The sequence below is a fragment of the Tachysurus vachellii genome, chromosome 18 (genome assembly GCF_030014155.1).
Source record: "Tachysurus vachellii isolate PV-2020 chromosome 18, HZAU_Pvac_v1, whole genome shotgun sequence".
Classification (NCBI taxonomy): Eukaryota; Metazoa; Chordata; class Actinopteri; order Siluriformes; family Bagridae; genus Tachysurus; species Tachysurus vachellii.
Window position 1 is genome coordinate 12,479,622 of NC_083477.1, and position 22,138 is coordinate 12,501,759.

Genomic DNA, 22,138 nt, shown 5'->3' on the forward strand with positions numbered 1-22,138 from the left:
TACATAATGAGAGAGTCAGTTCTGTATGGACTATGGCATGTCAAACAAGATAATTCTCGTAAAAATAAAAGGCTTATTTGCGTTTTAAAAGAAAAGGCACATCTGTAACCTGTGCTTAGAGTATGTGAATGTTTGCAGGAATAATGAGGGCAAAGAAGTGAAATACTGTAGTAAGCAGAAAGCGGTGTGTGTCTGTGTGTGCTGTCCGGTTGGGTTACGGCTAAGAAAGTAATGAGGTGAGACTGACCACTCAACATTTAAAGAGATGGACTACTGTTACACACACACACACACACACACACACACACACACACCTCAGATGTGTACACTATGTGTTACAGTACATTGCAGTTCATCCACACTAAAGGATGCTGTCACTTAAAATTATCCCTGCTGGGAAAAAATCCGATTTTATTTGTTTGCAGAGAAATTCATGTCGAATTGATGACTGCACCAAGTCATTGGTTTGTGACCTTTTTACCAAAGACACAGGTATTTTAAGCTAACTCTCTGGACACGTACACAAATAGGAGAATCTGTCACAAATATTTGGATGCAAATCAAAGAATCTATCTATCTATCTATCTATCTATCTATCTATCTATCTATCTATCTATCTATCTATCTATCTATCTATCTATCTACAGTATCTATTTATCTATCTGTCTGTCTGTCTGTCTGTCTGTCTGTCTGGTAAATCATGAGAATTAATTATGCATGATAATGAATAACATTGTTGACTTGCTGGCCCATATCTGCTCGATCATCATCTCAAGACTGTCACATCTGAACTCATCTGAATATTTGACTGAGATATAAACATTTTCTAAAAAAAAAAGAGAGAGAGAAAGAAAAGAAATCCAGAATCTTCTCTCCTGCTTGTGTGTGTTTCCTATTCATGCTTGTCTTGTGCTGCAGTGTTGATTCCCTTATGTGAGTAACAGGAGCTCACTGGTGTGTTGATCAATTTCCGTGATCATTTATTACCAAAACACAACCTACTGCACACACAGCTCCTGCAGTCCCACTGACACACTGCAAAGAAATGAGCACAGCTTGTGGGCAGAACCTGAAGGAAAACAGCTGGCACAAAATCTGGGTCAATATGGAAATGGCTAGGCAGTTTGAATATTATAACTATTCCAACATTTTTTATGGCTATTACTTCTTACCCAAAGTGGAAATTACAGAATAATTAGAACAAATGATTGTGAATTATGTGACAAAGGAAACAGAGGAAGAAAGCCTGAAGGACTGAAAAGAGGAACTTTCTGAAGTTCTGGTACGATAATGTTTACAAGAGTAGAACTAAATCAAGCGTAGGGGCAAATCTAGTGTTGGAAATAAGATCACGTGACCATAGAGATACGTGAATATAGTATATAAATTATACAGAATTGTGTAAGGAGTTGTGACATAATGAAAACTATAACTGAATATGAATAATACACTATGTGCAAAGATAAGTACTGGAATCCTGTGTGGAATAACAAAAAAGTTATGCAGGAATCTTTACTTTTATTTAGGTGTTTTACTGAGAAAAAAATATGACCATGTTCATGATAATGAACATGGCCTGCCTGGGATTGGATTATACAAGGCTACTAGCTAGTTTGTTTATATTTTAGGAAGATGATCCAGTGAATTTATGGTGAAATATTATGGTCTGGTACAAAATTAATAACTGCAATAAGTATCATGGGCAGGTCTAAAAATAATAACCTCCCCTTAGTTTGTAGTAAGGTACCGCCTTATTTTGTAGTAAGGTTCTCTGATTTCTGGGTAATCATAGCAATAAATGAGCTTGCCAAGCAACAATACAGGTTTTCAAGTAGGACTTAAATGACTAGATTCATAATGCTATAAATGTGGAATACATAAGGGCTTTTCACACTTGACCACACTTACAGATTTGACCCTTTGTCATTCTGTTTCGTGGATGAATAGAATCCTTGGTTATTGTGTTTAACACCGCTTCAAGGTTAACAATTAATCCTGGGAATTCGTAGATTAGGTATTCATTCATTTATTTATGGATGAATGACAAAATGTAGATGTGGAAGCCTAGTGGCTAATGTGTTGGGCTACCAACAGGTAGGTTGTGAGCTCGAACCCCAGGTTCACCAAGCTGCCCTGCTGGGCCCCTGAGCAAGACCCTTAGCCCTCAATTGCTCAGTTGTATAAAATAAAATGTAAGCTGCTCTTGATTAGGGTCTCTGCGAAATGCTGTAAATGAAATACTGAATACTGAGGTATTCAGTGTGATGTTTCCTAAACCCAGGGTTAATGTTCTCATTTGCATATTTAAGGAGTCAGCAAACGTGATGGAAATACAGCTTGTGACCGGCTTAAATAATGTCTTGTCTCGCACTTTTGCATTAGTGAGAAATAATGCTGCTTGCTGAGGCTGTTTTAAGCCTCATGAGATGCTTAAAGGCAAGAATAAATAACAAAAGAAAAGAAAGAAAAAATAAAAATGGTAGCTTCTGTTATAGTAATACTGTTTTAACTGCTTTTTAACTACAAAGAAGAAGTTCAAACGTGGTGCTAATACTAACATGGCTTCATAGCAGGGTTTTATGATCTTAGGGAAAAAGCTATGCTAATCCTGCGTCTAAGTTACAGGTGAAAAGTTCTCCTCTAGCCAGGGTTAAAAGTGTGGTACAGTATAGAATAATGTAACCTGGGGTTAAGTGCAATGTGAAAAGCTCTACAGATATATACATGTAAATGCTGGGTAATACTACTACCATTAATCATTAGAAATGAAGTCCTTAAGAAGGAACGTGAAGCATTAGTGCAAAGTGCAACACAAGGTTGGTATCTTTGACTTACTTCAACTGAAAACCTCTGTTTGGTTTCTGCACAAGAAGATGCTTTAAATCCTCATCCGTTGCATTATATCCTACAGCCTATTTTCCCTAAACAAGGTCACATCCTCTTGTAAAGTTCTTAACACCGACAAGAAAAATCTGACTAAAGCACAAGTACAGCTATAATATCAGCACAGCTTTCAGTTCAAATGAGATCTTGGTAGGTTTGTCTTTGAGCTGGAAATTCTTTTGCATTCTTCTGAAGGTCTGTGCAATGTATGCCACAGAAACATCACAATGTAGGTAAAAGTCACATCTGCATAATTACCCAGGTCTCATGTCTCCACTCATGCAGTGTGTACAGATCTGCTGCAAAGACACACTCCTAAGACTTGACCTGACATTCCTTGAAAAAAAATGCCATTTTCAGAGTCTTCCTGCTCTCATTCTGCTACTGATAGCAAATTAACCACCGAATACTGTGGAGCCTGCAAAAAAAAAAACGTCCTTCCTTAGCCTAGCCTGTAAGAAAATGTTGATTGTGTCCTTTAATACCAATAAGAAAAAGTGAAGGTATTTCGTCTTTGAGTTGTGCTCCATTCTTTCGTAACCCCACACCCCTTCTCTATGCCTTTGATTTACAGTATATGGTGCTTTGCAGATAGGCTAGTGAGAAAAATCTGCACTGTGAATAAAGAAGCAAATATCTAAGCAACACTGCTGATTGATCATTCCAATGAAGGCCTGACAGAAGAGAATACAAGAATTTCTGTAGAGTTGCTGAAAGGTAATATTAATCTGAAAAGTGTCCTATTCTGTAATATGTAAACAGCACTTAGAGGAAATGCCATGCTGTTTTGCAATGCTAAAATGATGCATTCATTTGCTACAAATGTTTTTATTGCATTATTCAGGGAGGTTATTATAGCGTTAGAGTGCGTTGTCTAAACTGTTGTATATGATCAAGGACTTGCACAGATCACTCTGATTTGTGTCCCTTTGCACCAAGAAACACGCAGACAAATGATAAGCTATTGTGTCATGCTAAAAGCCCATAAGCCCAGAAAATTAAAAAATAAACACATCTGTTAGAAAAAGCGTTGAATACAAAAGCACAAAAGACAAAACCAAATCTTTCTAATAGACTTTATAACAGCACTTTTGTTGGACCAACAACAGCTAATATTTTTTTTGTGATTTTTCTTCCATTCATATTCATTTTAATTAGTTTATATTTTTGAATGAATTTAAAATTCATTAAATACTTTTCATAAACACAAATAGCAAAAACAGTCCATATAAGGAATTCTAGACTTAAAAATACATGCTAACATAAATTACTCTTCCCCCATCCCTTCTTCACAGAACCACACTGACAGTATGATTGCTGTCTATAATTATATCTCCACTGAAGGTATATTCACTCAACACAATGATAAGCACTGTATTGACTTGCAGAGCCTATCCTGGGAACATTGGACATGATATGGAACTCACTCTGATGTCAGACCTTTACAGGGCACCATGCACACACATCCCCATTCACTTTCATTTTATTGATGGATTGCATTAGATGAGTCTTTTTTAATATAACAGCAGTGCTATTCTCAAACATTTTAAACTCACTCACAAAACAGCCATGTTATTTCCAGTTGGGTTTTAAAGTGTAGACAGTCATTAGAAGGCTGTATTGCCGGTACACAGGAAGATTAAAAAAAGCATCTATGCGACAGTTCCTTAAATGAACAACCATAGTACACAGAAAAGCTTCCCAGAGTGCAAACACCTCAAACCTTCCAAATGGGCTACACCATCAGAAGACCACATTGTTTTTTTAAATATCTAAGCCTACAGAGTGCCCAAGCTCAAACAACAACAACAACAACAACAAGAAAACGGGCAGTTAGGGATTAGAAAAAGACCATTCTATGCTTTTCCAATCATTTAATTCTCCAGTTTCTGTCTAGATCTTTATGTGGATGGGCTACAACAGCAGAGTTCACATTGGTTTTTGAAATTTCTGAGGTTAAAGAGTACCCAAGCTTAAAAATCCAGGCAGTTGGGGATTATAAAAAGACCAGGCAATGTTTTCCAGTCTTTCAATTCTCCAGTTTCTATCTAGATCTTTATGTGGAAATGTGTTATTGTACTTAGTCCCTAGTTCTTTGCTGTTTTCTATAACTTTATGTCTTTATGTAGCACCATGGTCCTGGAGGAATGTTGTTTCTTTTCACTATGTACAGCACCAGATGTATATGACTGAAATAACAATAAAAACTTCTTGACTTGACACGACTCTCATCAACCAAGCATTTCTGCCTGCTTTTTTTTTTTTTTTTTACTGTTTTGTCCAACCTTCTTTGCAGAAGACTGGTGTTGGTACAGGAGCCACACCTGATTCCACCCGTTCAATCAGTTAATCTTACATTTAAATTTACATTTATGGCATTTGGCAGATACCCTTATCCAGAACAAAGTACAAAAGTGCTTTTAAGTCTTTATCGATGTTCACTAGTTTACAAACTTAGGATACCATCAAATAAAAGTCTGTTCAGAGATTTTTATTTGCTATTGTTTCAGGAAGAGTTAGGACTTCACCCGTCGTTTGTAGATCTTAAAGACTCAACTGTTCAGACATTTAAGGGAAGTTCTTTCCACCACCTCCATGCCAGAATAAAAAAGAGTCTTGCTGTATACCTACCTCTTCGCCAGAGAGATGATGGAACCAGTCGAGCAGTGGCTTGGCTTTTAGTAGATTCAGATGTGGCTATTGTGTGTTTGGAATGAAAACCTGCACTCACACCGGCCCGTTCCAGATAAGATTGGACTCCGCTGCTCTAGAGACTGCTGTGCATGAAAATCCCGATGCAGGAGATGCAGCAATATCTTAAATACTCAAACCCAGCATTGTTCTGGTACCAACAACCATGCTATGGTCAAAGTCACTTAGATCATATTTTCCCCAATCTAATATTTGCTGTGAACATTAACTGAAGCCCTTGACCTGGATTAGCATGATTTTATACAGTGTAATATTAAAGTAGCATGTAAATGTATACTGGACATTCCTCTAAGTGAATATGATCATAGACAAATATGGAACAAACATAAGACCCATATCAAAAGGAGGACTGGAAGGAATAATGACTGATTACAAGTAATCCTGCTGATTTGACATGCTTTTATACAGCATAGATGTGACAGTTATTTCAAAGCAACTATTTGAAAATATGTAAAAAAAAATTGAAATAAAAAATCCTTTTTTTAATTGACTGTGGAGTATGGATAAGTTGAGCATTAAAGACTTTTAAATCCACTCGCACATGGAGGAGCGTTACAGTTACATGTCATTTGCGGAGAGAAAATAGCAGGCAGTTTAATCCGTAGAGGTCAGGCTAAATATGATTGTGATGCAAATCGTTGCTGCAGTGGGAGACTGGATATTTCTGGAGCTTATTCAAGTGTGCCTGGAGCAGTTCAAATCAGGCAAAAATCCATTAACCCAAAAATAAAGGACCTCATTTTACAAGTACAGCATGTTAAAAAATAGTTTTTTGCTATATTTCCAGCTTCAATTTGCCCACTTGCTTTAATTAGCTCTGATTTACCTAAAATACTGTATACATTTTATATTCAAATGTAGTAAGTAAATGTAACCATAAAATAACCCTAACAATTATTACAGGCAATATTTTTAAATGATTTCGATTCTCAACTTTTTATCATTTTGCCCCTTTTGTTTGATGTGTCCTATTTAATGACAAATTCAATTTCTTCTTTAAGAACCATCATTTTTAAATGGATGCATGTGAACAAGAAAAGCTCCAAGTTCATGAGAAAGGACTGAATTTGGTTTACCAGGCCAGTCGGTGTAGCAGGATAAAGGACGTATTTTTACTGATTGACAAGTTTCCGTGCAAGGCATCAGAGATGCAAAAGGTATTTCATAAGGCTCCATACATGATGCTGAGGCTCTGAATCAGCAAATGGGGCAACTGCTATTGCTACTTCGATATGACAGGGTCATAACTTGTAAGGCATGGGAGTGTAATTGCAAATGAACTTTGTTTTTCCATTTGAAATTTGGCAGACATTGTACGTCCCTGTATAAAATTCAAGTCAAATCAAGTCAAGAAGCTTTTATTGTCATCTCAACCATATTCAGCTGACAGAGTACAAAGTGAAATGAAGCAACGTTTCTCCAGGACCGTGGTGCTGCATAAAACAACACAGAGCTATGGACTTAAAGTAAGTTGTCCTAGCCACATAAAGTGCATTGTGTGCACCCTGGTACAAACAGTGTGAGACAAAAGACAGTGTACACAGACAATACAAAACACTGTGTTTATCTGTCCACAAATAGAAAACACATTAACAAATATAATTTGCAATTAGTTTTGAAAATAGTCAGGAAAATACTTCCATAAGTAATGTCAGCGGGCTAAAGTTCACCATTTTGACAGGTTGTAAACAAGTTAAAACATGAAAGACAAGAAAGGTTTCACATTTCTAGCAGTTTCATCAGAAGAACATCATGGTTCTGCTACTAGCTTAATAACTGCTAATGTGAGTCACAGAACAAACTATGTCTGTGTATGAATGTGTTTAATAAAAAAATCTATATATTATGCCAGAACCATCCTTGGTTATCAGATTCTTATTTTAAGATTAACTGCTGCTGCTTCTCTCACCAGTCTACTGTTTAAAGACAAAAAGCTTTTCTTAACCGTTGACCTAATTTTGATGCCCAGCAGAGTGAGTGTTTGTTAAAAGATGAGGCTCCTCATTGTTTCTAGTGATCACTGGAACATTGCTATTAAGGCACATGTAGCTGAAATTAGGTTTTACTGTAAGTGGATGGATTTTTTCAAAAGTTAACAATCTCATTTAATATGCAAAGAGAAATGTTTCTGTATTACTCTGGTGATGTGGATGTCTATGCTGCTAATCTGTGTATGTACTGATGAGTAGTGTTACTGCCTACAAATGAGGATGCAAAACAATGGCCTGAGTTCTTCTCCACACGCTACAGTACACAGAGTGTGAGAGAGAGAGAGAGAGAGAGAGAGAGAGAGAGAGAGAGAGAGAGAGAGAGAGAGATAACTGACATCCGGATAAGAGAGATCAATATTAAACTCTAAAAGTAAACAGTTTGAATTGTTCACTCCAAATGTTCATTTCTCTTTCTGGCTTTGAAATGATACCTAATGATACCTACATCTGTCTGACCTTCAATAAAAGAAGTGTAGGGTTGCTTCAAGTTTGCTGAAGCGTGCAATCTTACATTAGCTTGAAACCCGATCACTATTTTTCTGATCGGTGAGAAAAAAAAATCTGGGATGTATCTCAGGTATGCTTTATATATATATACTGTATAATATTACTATAACACATGAACATTTGTCTATACCATGTAAAGTTTCTTTAGTTCAGCAAAAACAGATAATATCCTTACTTTTACATCACGTTTATTTTTACATTTTATCTTGTCTAAGTGTCATTTGCAGATGCATTTGAATAAGTCCCTGTGATTGGCCCACATCCACATATCCACACAGGGATACATCACAAACCACATACTATTATCTTAGATAGTAAGATACTGCACAATCAATAATAAAAAAAAAAAAAAACAAGTGAAAATTGCCTGGAGAAATTTACTATTCCCTTTACAAATTTAATTCCTTCATTTGTTCCAAAACATAAAACTGGGTAAAGTTCCTCTAAAGTTCTCAATGGTTTTCTCAAGCATAGATGAATATCTTGCAGCTAATGTATGTAATGATAGAAGAAAACCACATAATGACACTCTACAGCATCATAATATCTACATGTAAATAGATAAGTGCATATTACTTAAAGCCATACAAACAGCAGCATGTTATCAGGGCTTTGCGGACATCTTTTATCTGTAATGGCTGAATGGGTAAATTGAATGAGTAAATCTATTAAGCTGAAAAAAATGATGATCCTAATAATGTATGAACATCTATAGCAAATTTGTGAAACCTGCTCTTCAAGAATCTGAACTAAAACAAACCCCTTCACTTTTATTTTTCATGTGAAAACTATGGCTTTGATATCCTGAGGTTGAAAGATCGAGTAATAATCTGAGGAAAGATTTCTGTAATATTGTGCAATAGTTTCCTAATTCCATTAGTAGAAATCAGTTTGCTTTTATTCTGAATCGTAAAACAAATCATATTTACATCCTACACCAAATACAATTGGGGGATATATACAGTATTTTTGATCTAATTTTATGTTTTATTCAACAATGAATTGGAAAATAAGAATGTAATGAAAAAGTATATTTAAACCATTGTCATGGCACAGAACAAAGCTACAGCCTTAAGAAGTCCACCACTTCTTGACGATACAGTAGGAACAGTACAGTACATAGCCCAAAGGAGTACACACTGTTTTGGTAGACCAGTACATACTGTACACAGATACCACAGTCTCAGCAAACACATTAGGATTATACATCAGTGTATTAGCAGAAAGATTCTACATCTTCTTCATCTATCCCAGTATGAACTAGAGAATATGTATTTATACATGTATTTATGTTTATATACATTTCAGTATTTTCAATTTACTATTCTATCCATTAAGACTGTTTAAACATTCTAATGTACATAAATACACAATGGACAAACATTGACTGATCTAGGTTTTTTTCTGCTAAATGAACTGGGAACGTTTTTCAGCCGCAATCGGCCTTAATCTGGAATGAATTTGTTTGTTCTGATTACAGTTTGTCACAGCGAGACATTTTCATAATCATAATCATTCTACTGAAGACAAATACACACACCAACTGGCCACTTTAGAAGGCCAGAAGCGCTTGAAGATTGAGAGGCCTGAAGATTGGGAGCTTCAGGTGGTTTTCACGCTTGGCACATTTGCTGTGCTCTATCAGCACTGCTTAACTGGTCCCACCATCTCTCAGGGTAAGATGTAGGTATACAGCAAGACTCTTTTCTGTTCTGACACCAAGTTGGTGGAATGAACTTCCCCTAGATGTCCAAACAGCTGAGTCACTGACTATCTTTAAATAACGAGTGAAGACCTACTGTACCTCTTCCTGAAACACTAGCTCCTATTTTCCTTGTTTGTTTTAGCTGTATATTAAAAAAACAGCCCTTAACGGAGTTTTAATTTGATGGTATCCTAAGTCTGTAAGCTAGTGAACCAGTGTTAATGTATTCATTGATAAAGACACTACATCGATCTAAATAAAGTCATGTGGTCAGAAAATGAGTGTGATTATTTTCAGCACAACATTGGTCTGGTTTCATACTCACTCAATTCTATCGAAGCCCAGTGCATTTGTGTTCATTTACCATCATCCATTCATTACCATTCACCATTATTTTGGTGTGATTATGCACAGCCAGGAATCTCACCTCTTATATGTCCTGCAACATTCCCCTGCCACTCAGGTTGTTTTACTTCCTGATCAAGTGCGAGTAAGACCCGAGTACGAGTTGCGTTTACATCGTGCCACGGTTCCAATGCAAATGAACTCACACCGTCTCCTACAGGTAGCTACAAGTTTGGTACTGTGTTTATCTTTCTGGTCCACATGACCACTTTCACATTAACGATTTTTCATTTGAACCGTGTTCTGTTTCAGATTAAACTGGCCCATCAGTCTACTGTTTTTGGTTGACATGATTGGACCCTAATCACCTTTTTTGGCTACATGTTCATGTGATGTCTAATCTTTAATGTAACGGATACAGTAATGTACATTGGTTGGCATGCAATTGCAAGCAAATCTTTACTCTTTCACTTTTAAGACCACAATTTTCATAGTGTGACTTGAAGAGAAACTCACTAACACTTATCCCAACCATCATGAGTAGCTGACATGGTCTGTTCTTCTTCTTTTTTTTAAGTAAATATTAAAATCTTTTAGCAGCTATAATGTATGTTTTAGGATTTTGTTAAGTAACTTTGGATGAAAATATCTCCTATATGAATATAAATTAGTATTGAAAGCAGTGACAAGAATGATGGTTGAAACTGTACTTATCTTTGTAGTCAGCTATATCCTTTCTTTGCCTTTCAGTGCAAGACAGAATGTGCTAGAAATATCTGTGCTATTCCTGTCTACCGTTCCTTGTGTTTTTTTTTTTTCTTAAGCTATGTAGAGGGCCTCAATGGCAGGGAACCTGTCAAAAATTCTGAAAAACACAGGGCAGATACATGTCTGGCTTCTTGGCTTTTGAACCATACAAGTGAGGTTAGCACTCTTGTGCAAAACTTTCAGGAAAAAAAAAGGTTTCTGAACCATGCCACAATGTCGTTGAAAAATGGAGTGTTATTCAATCTCTGGTTCATCTCACCATAATCAGGAGGTATCAGCAACATCTGCCTGAAGCTACTCATATATGGACCCAGAATGAGGCTCTTCTGCATCCTTCTTATTAAAAACTATTTTTTCTATGCAGAAAGCTTAAGAAAAAGTAAGAAGAAGTCATGTTCAATATTTCATTTTAACTCATTGAGTGGCACAATATGCAAATAACAGCACACAGGGTGGTGTAGAATATGAACCTACAAGCTCAGGATGATTACTGATGTCCTCAACAAGTACGAATCAAACAACAAAATACAAAATAAAGTTAGAACTACTGGAGTTTATATCTCCATATAGATATGGAGTAAAATCCATATAAAACGTGAAAAATCTTTTTGCTACTAAAGAAAAAAATGCTCTGGTTTCTGGACACAGCTGTATTTCTTGATCACTACTAGAACACAGCCTTCTGTATTTATGTATGTATTATTTTATGTCCTTAAATCCACATCTAGCATAACTAATTAGCACCACTTCATTAGCTTGTACTGATGATTAAATCACATCGCTTATGGCAGAATGCCAAATGAGATGAAACGAGCAAGCATTCATTTAGCCGTTAACAAGCTAACATTATTGATCAAATCTGTGCCAGATGAATAAAATCTGGAAAACAGGATGTCAGCAATCAAACTAATACCAAAATTACCACGGTGATAAGTCTTAACTTGGTAGATGTCTTTAAGTCCTCATCTACTGTACAATGTTATATTATGAATTATGTTCTGAGTGCATGTCGAGGGGAAATAGAGGACGATCGCGAGGAGGTTGAGGCGAAAGGATGAGTAGGACATTTTCTTTTCATTTGCTGTTGCAATGCTGTTTTAAATATTTCAATTGATGTAAATGGTAGCATTCGATGAGTAGGAAAACCTATTTTGAGATGTTTCTACTGTAATCTACATCATTGGACAATGGTTTATCAAGAAGGTTTTACTTGGGCAAGGCAAAATTTTACAGTGGCTCGTGCCCCAGTATAAAGGGTCTAGCAGCATCCCTGTGTGAGACCAATATAGATACTGATGCCAAAATGAGTGAACTACATAGTATTATACAGTCAGGGATGAACAATTCACAGAGCTCTGGTTATGTATCTCTAGGTTAAAAAGCCATGAAAGTGCACGTGTTCATACACTACTTGGCTCATTTATTATACCGTTAGCTAGTTGAGTTGCAGAGCAGGTTTTGTTTCACTTCACAAAACCACTTCTATTCGGCTGCAGGGAAGTATGTTTCTGTTTTCACTGCATCACAATGCTTTGTTGTTCATGACTGATAGTGGCTGATAGTCAATAAAAATGCACTGGGCAAGAACTGTGATTTTCTCTCACCTAACTTTCTCTGTAGATATTTTTTCTCTCTCCTTGTCAGCATTTACTGCAGCATTGATTGCTTCTGTGTGCCACTAATGATGACCTTCTTGTGCTGAGTTTTATATTTAAGATGTTTTATCGGGTTACTTGTACTGCAACAGCTATATATGGTTGAAATGACAATAAAAGCTTCTTGACTTGACTTGTAAAAAGATGCAGTAGTTTGTCCTTTTGATTTATTTGCAGAGCAAAAACTGCCATTATAAATTATGAAATATGTCTAAAATGGCTGTCATTTTGTGTTATTTATTCATTAGCAAAGCAACAGGTTAGCCAAATTATTAAAACCACCTAACTAATATTGTGTAGGTGTGTGTAGGCCACCAAAACAACTCTGTACCATTAAAGCATAGACACCACAAGAGCTTAGCAGCAAGTTTTGAGGTGAAGCCTCTATCATTCTGAATTGTTTGTCCTACACATCACACAGATGCACAGATAAAAGAGGTCACTGGTGTTATTGTTACCATCAGCCACTGCTGAATACCATTTCCATTAAGAGGTCTCATGATCTGTCTCCACTGAATATAATAGAAGCTTTTATTTTGTCACATATACAGTACATTACAACACAGTGAAATCCTTTCTTCACATATACCAACTCTGGAAGTTGGGGTCAGAGCACAGGGTCCATCATGATACATTACCCATTGAACAGAGAGGGTTAAGGGCTTTGCTCAAGGACCCAACAGTGGCAACCATGGCCAGGACTTGAACCCCAATACTCGGATCAACAACCCAGAGTCTTAACCACTTGAGCCACCACTGCCCTCTTGCTTGCTTGCCTTTTTTTTGCCTTTTCCCATAGACCATTTTGGTGCCATCTCTTCCTTTAATAACCCTTTGACAACTGCCATTGTACTGAGATAACCAATGTTATTAATGCCATTTGTCAGCGGTTTTAATGTTATGGCTGATCAGTGTACATTGTGTAGGGTCACATGGCATTGAAAGAAGGTAACTGAGTATTACAAGTACAAGTCCGAAAGCATGATATCTGACTGATATTTGGGCCAATATTAGTCTTTATACTGATGCATCCTTACTAATTACCTTTATTATGCATTGCCTACCCAGATAGAGGTACAGTATGGCTAGAAATTGCATTTTTATTGTGCAACATAATTTTTCCAATTGTTAATTATACCAATGATTACACAGAATTTAAATATTTTGGTGTGCTTGTGTTTATGGTGATATTTGAGTACAGTATATGGGACAGATTTAGAGGGCTGGCATTTTGTTTTCAGGGTCAAACATTTTCCAAAGAATAGGAACAAGCGAGCTACAAAAGGAGGAGGCGCATTCTATTACAACATTTACCAAATCTTAAAAACCTTGAAGGGTGGAAACTTGCATTCTATTTATTTTATAGAATCATGGATAGAAAATGGTCTGTGTGACACACAAGTACATACATCATTGTCCCAAACTGACAAACTGACTTTTTTTTTTATTATATTCGCTTCTGCGTTCTGTGTGTGTATGTGTGTGTGTGTGTGTGTGTGTGTGTGTGTGTGTGTTTGTGTGTGAGTTGCATGAATAATGAGCAACACTGCAGTGGAGAGATACAATGTCTGCTTTAGGCACTCGAACAGAAGGCCAAATTAGCATCACAGACAATCACTAGAAAAACTAATGAAATCTCTGCATCGGCACTTCTCAGGCTTTGAGATATGGCTCCATTTGTCATATTATCTCCATAAATTGTACTCGCTCTCCCTGATGTTTAAGAGGAAAAACCAAACAGTTGGTGAAGTTGATTGTATTGGAACTGCTGAGGCATGTGGCACATGGCATATCAGTCAGACCCAATTACAATGCATCTCAAAGAACTGAGCAAATGGGAAATGCATTCTTCTTCCCATGACTATGGTTTAAACCTTGAAAAACATAACAAACAAAACAAAAAAATGATCATAACATTTCCTTAGAGAGAGTGTGGCAGCAACAGTAAGCCAGCCTTAGAGAGAGATGAAGAGAGACAGTGAAAGAGATACAAAGAACTAGACAAATTTTTTTGTGCTTATGCAAAACTATAATGGTGAATTAAAGTGACCTACTGGGAAAGCCCTGAATATGTAATAAACCATTCTACTGACTGACAATATAGAAGACATTTGATTGTATGGATCTCTTTGGACAATAGTGCAAGTATTTTTTTCCATTAATCACAACACAGTGTCAAGCATTAACTGATCCATACCTGGTGAACTGCAGTAGGAAGTAAAAGACACTAGACAGGGTATCAGCTGTCAAGCAAACCATCAATTTAGCTATGCTGAGTGACTGTGCTGGGAATGGATACCATGTTGTTTGTAGTTTATTTTAATAGAGAAAAAAGACAGCTTTGATTTAAAAAGTAACTTTACAGGTGCAACTTTTCACATTCACAGAACTCACAGCACAGTTCCAGCAACCAAAATCAGACAACGTCCTACATGTAGTCTCAGGTTCGGTACCGTGGTGAGCTTCCAGGTCCACGTGACAGCTTTAACATACACAATATTTCATGTGAATGGTGTTTCTGTCACACTGAAAAGTCAGTGTGAAAGCCTCCTTAAACTCCTGTTTTTGGCTCACATACAGTAATTGAAACCTAATGTGATTCACTGAAGCCGGACAGTAAATGAATGGAAAAATGTCACCCTGTCTTCTTGTCACTACTTCTTACTTTGAAAGAGATCACAGAAGAATAAATAAAATGAAGCAATTAAATATTAAAAAAACATTGATCCTGGTTGATGGTGATGTAGTGTGTGTAAATGTATATATAGTGGGTCAAGCTTTTGTTGTATTATTAATATGGATTTGAGTTTAAAAAGATAAAGAGAAAGGGAAATGAACCAAAGATATACTGAAATGGCCTGAACAAGATAAAACAGTATGAAATGACATGTGTGACATAACTTTACACTAATCTTAATGGGACAAAACTGTGACTCCATTTTATGCCATGCTCTCATCACTGAAAATCATTAAAACTTAATAAAAGTAATCTACATGAAGAGAAATGATTTGCAGCTGTTCTTTGAATATCCTTTTTTTCTTGGAACAATTCATCGGTGATAGGAAAACACGTTGCATGTATTGTTCTACATCGAACTTTTCACAGAAGCACAAGCTAAAAAAATCCGTAAGGGGTGTTGACTTTGTTTTGCGTATCTTAATCTGTTTAGTTCTACAGCTCCATTCCCAATGACAGCAGGAGAACAGAACAGCAGATCTCTATCTTCTACCACATATCCTCTACATCAGCTTGTTTATTTTTCATTCATGTTATCTGTGTCTGTCTGTCTACTTTTATTTGTGCAGAAATCTACAACAATACATCTCTGCTCCGGTATCTGACATGCTCTATCATAGTAGCCGTGTCAGATACACAGTGGGGAAATCACTGATGCTTACACTTTTCCAAACAAATCACACTTCCATTACTGTTCACTCAAAACCTCAGCAGATAGCCAAAATACAAAAATACAAAAGGTTTGCTTGAGTCAATACACCATAGATTAGATAGATAAATGTTCTCTCATGACAAAGAAACCAGCAATCTTATAATGCCTGGGACGTAATTAAGCTTCATATGAGAAAACCTCTTCAGCACATTGTAATTAAAGTCATTATATTTATTGATTCACTGTATTGTATTCAGGGGGCACGGTGGCTTAGTGGTTAGCATGTTCGCCTCACACCTCCAGGGTTTGGGGGTTCGATTCCCGCCTCCGCCTTGTGTGTGTGGAGTTTGCATGTTCTCCCCGTGCCTCCGGGGTTTTCTCCGGGTACTCCGGTTTCCTCCCCCGGTCCAAAGACATGCATGGTAGGTTGATTGGCATCTCTGGAAAATTGTCCGTAGTGTGTGATTGCGTGAGTGAATGAGAGTGTGTGTGTGTGTGTGTGTGCCCTGCGACGGGTTGGCACTCCGTCCAGGGTGTATCCTGCCTTGATGCCCAATGATGCCTGAGATAGTGGTAGTTCGGATAAGCGGTAGAAAATGAGTGAGAGAGAGTGAGAGTGAATTGTATTCATATGTTTAGTAAAGGTTCATTGTATTATATTTTAAATTAAATTTTATTATTTTTTTAATTCTATTTCTACTATTCAACTATTTTATTCTTATTCCACTTGGCTCTATCTTTATAACACAGACAGTCATGCTGCATGAATCTGAACGTGAATTTGAAAGATCATAATAGTTAAAGTGTAGAGTGATGGATGGAGTTGTAGACTGCTTGTAGTCGTCCCTTGATGATTCATTAAATATGAAATACAACAAAATTACTCTTGGGAAATGATCAGGTTTGTCTTTTTTACCTACCCTGTCCATCATCACAAGCTTTTCACAAGCTTTTCACAAGCACTGAGATCCCACATCACATCTCATCGAACCCCCAACCCTGTCGAATCGAACCCCCAACCCTGGAGGTGTGAGGCAAACATGCTAACTACTAAGCCACCATGCCCCCCACTGAGAGGGACAGAGTGTGAGACACATAAATTGAATTGAATTTTGTTAAAAGTAACATATATTAGATGGGTGGCCATGGTCAGAAACAATACTCAAATACATCAAACAAGGCTCAATTCATTTTAAAGGGCCCAGTGTGTGTGTGTGTGTGATAAAAACATTCCCCAAACGTTTACACCACCACAATCAGCCTGAACTGTTGACACAAGGCAGGTTGTGCTCGTGGATTCATGCTCTCGATGTCAGATTTTGACCTTACCATCTGTATGTCACAGCAGATATGGAGCTTTATTAGACCAGGTGACAGCTTTCCAAACTTCAACTCCAGTTTTGATGAGCCTGCAGCCACCGTAGCCTCGGATTCCTGTTGCCTGCTGACAGGAGTGGAACCTGATGTGCTTCTGTAGCCCATCTGCCTTAAGGTTTGATATGCATTCTGAGATGTTTTTCTCCTCACAACACTTGTAATGAACAATTATTTGTGTTACTGTAGACTTCATGTCAAAACTGCCACTCTCCTTCTCACTTTTTTTTTGCTCTATGTAAACTCTAGAAACTCAGAAGTCCAAGTCTAAAAATCTTGTGTTGTCAAAGTTTTTCCTTTTTTTTCCACTTTAGATGAGATTTCTGTCTTCTGTTCAGTCAATGAGAGACATCATCATTATTCTTCAACACAATATATCATACAATTTTTATGTTACTTTCAGACTTATCAACAATGCTACAGATATATAAATACTGTCTCATATACAGCTAATATATACCTGTTGACTGTTTCTGAGAAGGTTGCTCATAGCATAAAATTATGCTTTAATGCAGAATTGAAGAAAAACTGTTGCCATATTTATAACTAATATTCATCCCATAGTTCAGGTATGTTACCAGAGGTTCATTCGTTTATGTATTTATTCAGTATAAGTTCAGTAACCTCTTTATTCTGTTCAGGGTTCTAGTCAGGCTGAATACACTCTGAATGAGACAGCAGTCCATTGCAGTACAGTATAGCTTCTATAGCCAATACATTTACCCATTTAAAACACTATATAGTGAAAAATATTAAATTCATTATATCGCTATAATCCTTAAGTTCTGCCACATATGAAAAGCAGGAATAATCTATACATTATAACATAAGTTTTTTTATATGTTGTTTATGTTGCTGTAGCCCATCCGCCTCAAGGTTCGACGTGTTGTGCGTTCAGAGATGCTCTTCTGCATACCTCGGTTGTAACGAGTGGTTATTTGAGTTACTGTTGCCTTTCTATCAGCTTGAACCAGTCTGGCCATTCTCCTCTGACCTCTGGCATCAACAAGGCATTTGCGCCCACAGAACTGCCCCTCACTGGATATTTTCTCTTTTTCGGACCATTCTCTGTAAAGCCTAGAGATGGTTGTGCGTGAAAATCCCAGTAGATCAGCAGTTTCTGAAATACTCAGACCAGCCCGTCTGGCACCAACAACCATGCCACGTTCAAAGTCACTTAAATCACCTTTCTTCCCCATTCTGACGCTCGGTTTGAACTGCAGCAGATCGTCTTGACCATGTCTACATGCCTAAATGCATTGAGTTGCTGCCATGTGATTGGCTGATTTAGAAATTTGCATTAACGAGCAGTTGGACTGTTGTACCTAATAAAGTGGCCGGTGAGTGTATATTATACTATACAATATAGCAAATGCTAAACTAGTTGTATCGTTTTATTTTTTCATTTTTTTCTTTTTCCTAAGCGAACAAAATGGATGAATTATGTTGTCTCTACAGTATAGAGAGCATGTGAGTGGTTCTAAACAAAGGACACAAAAGGAAGGTCATTTATTTCAAAGTGTTGTGGAAATGGCAGTATCTTTATGTCATCTCATTAAAAGCTTCCCTGTGTATGCGGATACTGTTCCTTGGACGTTCTCTCTTCTGTCATCATGAATATTCTAATAAAAAGTGTTCATGTGACATTTCTCTGTGGGGGATCGAGCTGTTGAACAATTCTTTCCAGGGGATCATTTTAATAAGATGAGTTTAATTTTATGTAAAATCTTTGATAAAAAAAAATGATAAAATGGTCATACATGCCATCAGAGCTACTTGTACACTTTCAGTTTTAATGTAGTTGTTAATGCTAATGGAAAGGTGCTAAATACTTCCTGTTCACCTGTTTATTTGTGCACATATGTTATCACTGTGCATTAGCATATAGTAACATGCTTTACACTGACTTTTCTACATGCTTAGCATACATAATGGTGAAGGATTGAAATAGTATTAAATGTAAAGAACATCCTGTAGATAAACGTAACAGGCTACCAGAGATTGCGTTTAATCTTACTGCAGATGTGTTACAATGCTGTAATATGTTGGACAGTAAAAAAAACAGTACAAATAATACTAGATCTACGTGTAACACAACTGCACAATTTGTACATCACTTTTTGCACATTCTACTATTACTACATGTAACGTTACTGCATATCAGTGTTCTATTTTTTTCTTACTATTCCTTATTTCTATTCATTTCATTTGAATTTAGTTATTTATATGCACAAGACGAGTAGCCTGGGTTTTCATTTCACTGTAAGTTAAATATCGCATAGAACTGTGTATGTGACAAATAAAATCTTGAATCTTGAAGTATTAAGAAAGACCATTAGGCACTGACTCTTTCCATTTCTCAACACTTCAGTGACCTGCTTTCTGTGCCTTTGGGGAATATTCTTTCATGAATAATAGACAGGTTTTGCCTTTACCCAATGCTGAGGATGTGGACAGGACGAGCTAAGGGCCCAATGGATCCACCAGCTTTCTTACACCTTACTTTAAACTGCTAAAACACAGCAGGAGAAAAGAGGGTTATTTACACAATGCCACTACCAGTTTTTGTATAAGGTCCTTGAATTATTGACAGTTCAGGCATGTTGTGAAAATGCTGCATTTCACCTTATGCAAGAACGTATCTAAGAAGAGCCTTTTATTTCACCGCCAGCTTTGTCACTGAGTTAAAAGTCTTTCTAAGAGTGCAAAATTCATAAAGGCTAATGATCCTCAATATTGCATATGGAGGATGTATTGCTGCTAGTTCATGTCTTTTACAAGCTATCTTTGTAGGCAGTTGACAGCCTGCCTGCAAAGAGCAGTGTAGAGAAACACATGAATACATCTATATGAATCTGATTCATCGTACTGCAGCTGTGGAAGCAATGGTAAATTTCTAACAATTTTTTTTTTTTAATCAAATCCTTACTCAATGAACGTCTGAAGTGATAGAATGACAAGAGTCTCTCTCTGCAGCATGTTTGTGCCTCTCATCCTGGATTCTGGATTGTATGCATGCTTATAGGGATGCGGAGAGAAATAATGACACATCAGCACTGCAGGAAAGAGAGGGGTAGACAACCGAGCCAAAGACATATGAGATCAATTTAAGGTGACAGTCTAGTGCGGAGTAATGTGATGAAATTTATAACCTTTAGTGAAACATATGGGAGACTGAGGGAAAATATATTCATCTTAAAAATCTTGGGGGAAAAGTAAAAGTAGAAGAAAGACAGAGGGACAGAAGGGGGAAATGGCCACCTAGGGAATGATGAAGCCTGGAGCTTAATTAGCTGTACACAGAGATATTTCTCATAGCACAGTGCATAGGGGCTGGCATTTGAATCTGTCCCATCAGAGAGTAGCCCTGATTGGTGTGGCGACCTCCAGGTTCTTAAATTCATCCTACAGCAAGAAGTTAGGAACAGCTTCAGCCCCAGAGCCCTGGAGGCAAGCTTTAATTGGGTTTATCTACTCTAATAGAGCCACAAAGCTTATTCTTGGCAGCATCAGGGCTGAGAGTGTGGTGCTCTAATGGCTGTAAAGAACGATCCAATGAAGGAGCCCAAAGAAGAAATAAGAGAGTGCAGCCTGAGATGTTGCATGGTGACTATAGAAGACAGGCATGGGAAAATTCACCATATTTTAGTCAGCAGTTTCTGCTCCCTGTACAAACCTTTCAGCCAGAACCGATTTGAAAGTGATTGAAGACATATTAATGCTTGACATATTAAATGACATATTAAATCCTTTTAATTCCTGGATACAGAATGTAACGTTCTAAAAAAAATAAGAAATCATCCCATGCGGTAATCAGTAGCTTATGTATAATCAATCGGTAATACATAATGCATATAATAATACTACTACTACTACTACTAATAATAATAATAATAATATCACACTTAACCATCAGCCATTTCAACTTAGAAGCTTGACATCTCTTATCTCGCATGATGACATCAAGAAAATCACCATAGATTAGCTGAAAACTTTAACTTGGTAAGAGATAGAGAGAGAGAGAGTGAGAGAGAGAGAGAGAGAGAGAGAGAGAGAGAGAGAGAGAGAGATTTTTTTCAGTTAAAAGTTTATCTTTTGGGTGTACTTCGATCAGAAGTAAAGTTATAGTTATTTAAAAGGTTGTTTACTCCCAAATGAAAAAAAAAAGCAGAGGAAATATCATTTAAAGATTTCCATTCCAGCTGCCACACAGGCACATTTGTCAACTTGGTGTCTGATTACAAACTAAATTGATGTCTGTTTATCTGCAAAACAACTTGATCATAGCATGACATTTATTGTGCAAGGAAATCAGACTTTCAGACTTAGCTAGTAAGGCTTTAAACACATGGCAAGTGTTTTATCATAGAATTATTTATCGTACTTTGGTGTCTCACCAGAGTTCAGCCATCCATAGTGACATATGATGGACTTTCGCAGGCCACCAAAGCAGCATACTGTATAGTCATTGATCTTTGGTGTATCTGAACGTTTTGCTATATTAATTGAGATTCAAACGCCATCAGGTGGGAGAAAGTAAACAGGAAGTCGCAAAACATACAGAGATCCCTTGTTGTTAGAAAAGTCCATCTCTCTGCAGCAGTGAATCTGCCAACGTTCCCACAAACTAATCGGCCAGCGTACCTTGAACAGCACCACTCTCATGCTGTTTGGTGCTGTCTGCAAACTTACAACACATAAGCAGTGAGCTAATAAGAATGATAAAAGGTCTTCTATTCTTCAGTAGTGTTGTACATGGCTCCCCATGGATGGGCTCCTGTTTTGTTAGACAGCATTCAGACCTCTTCT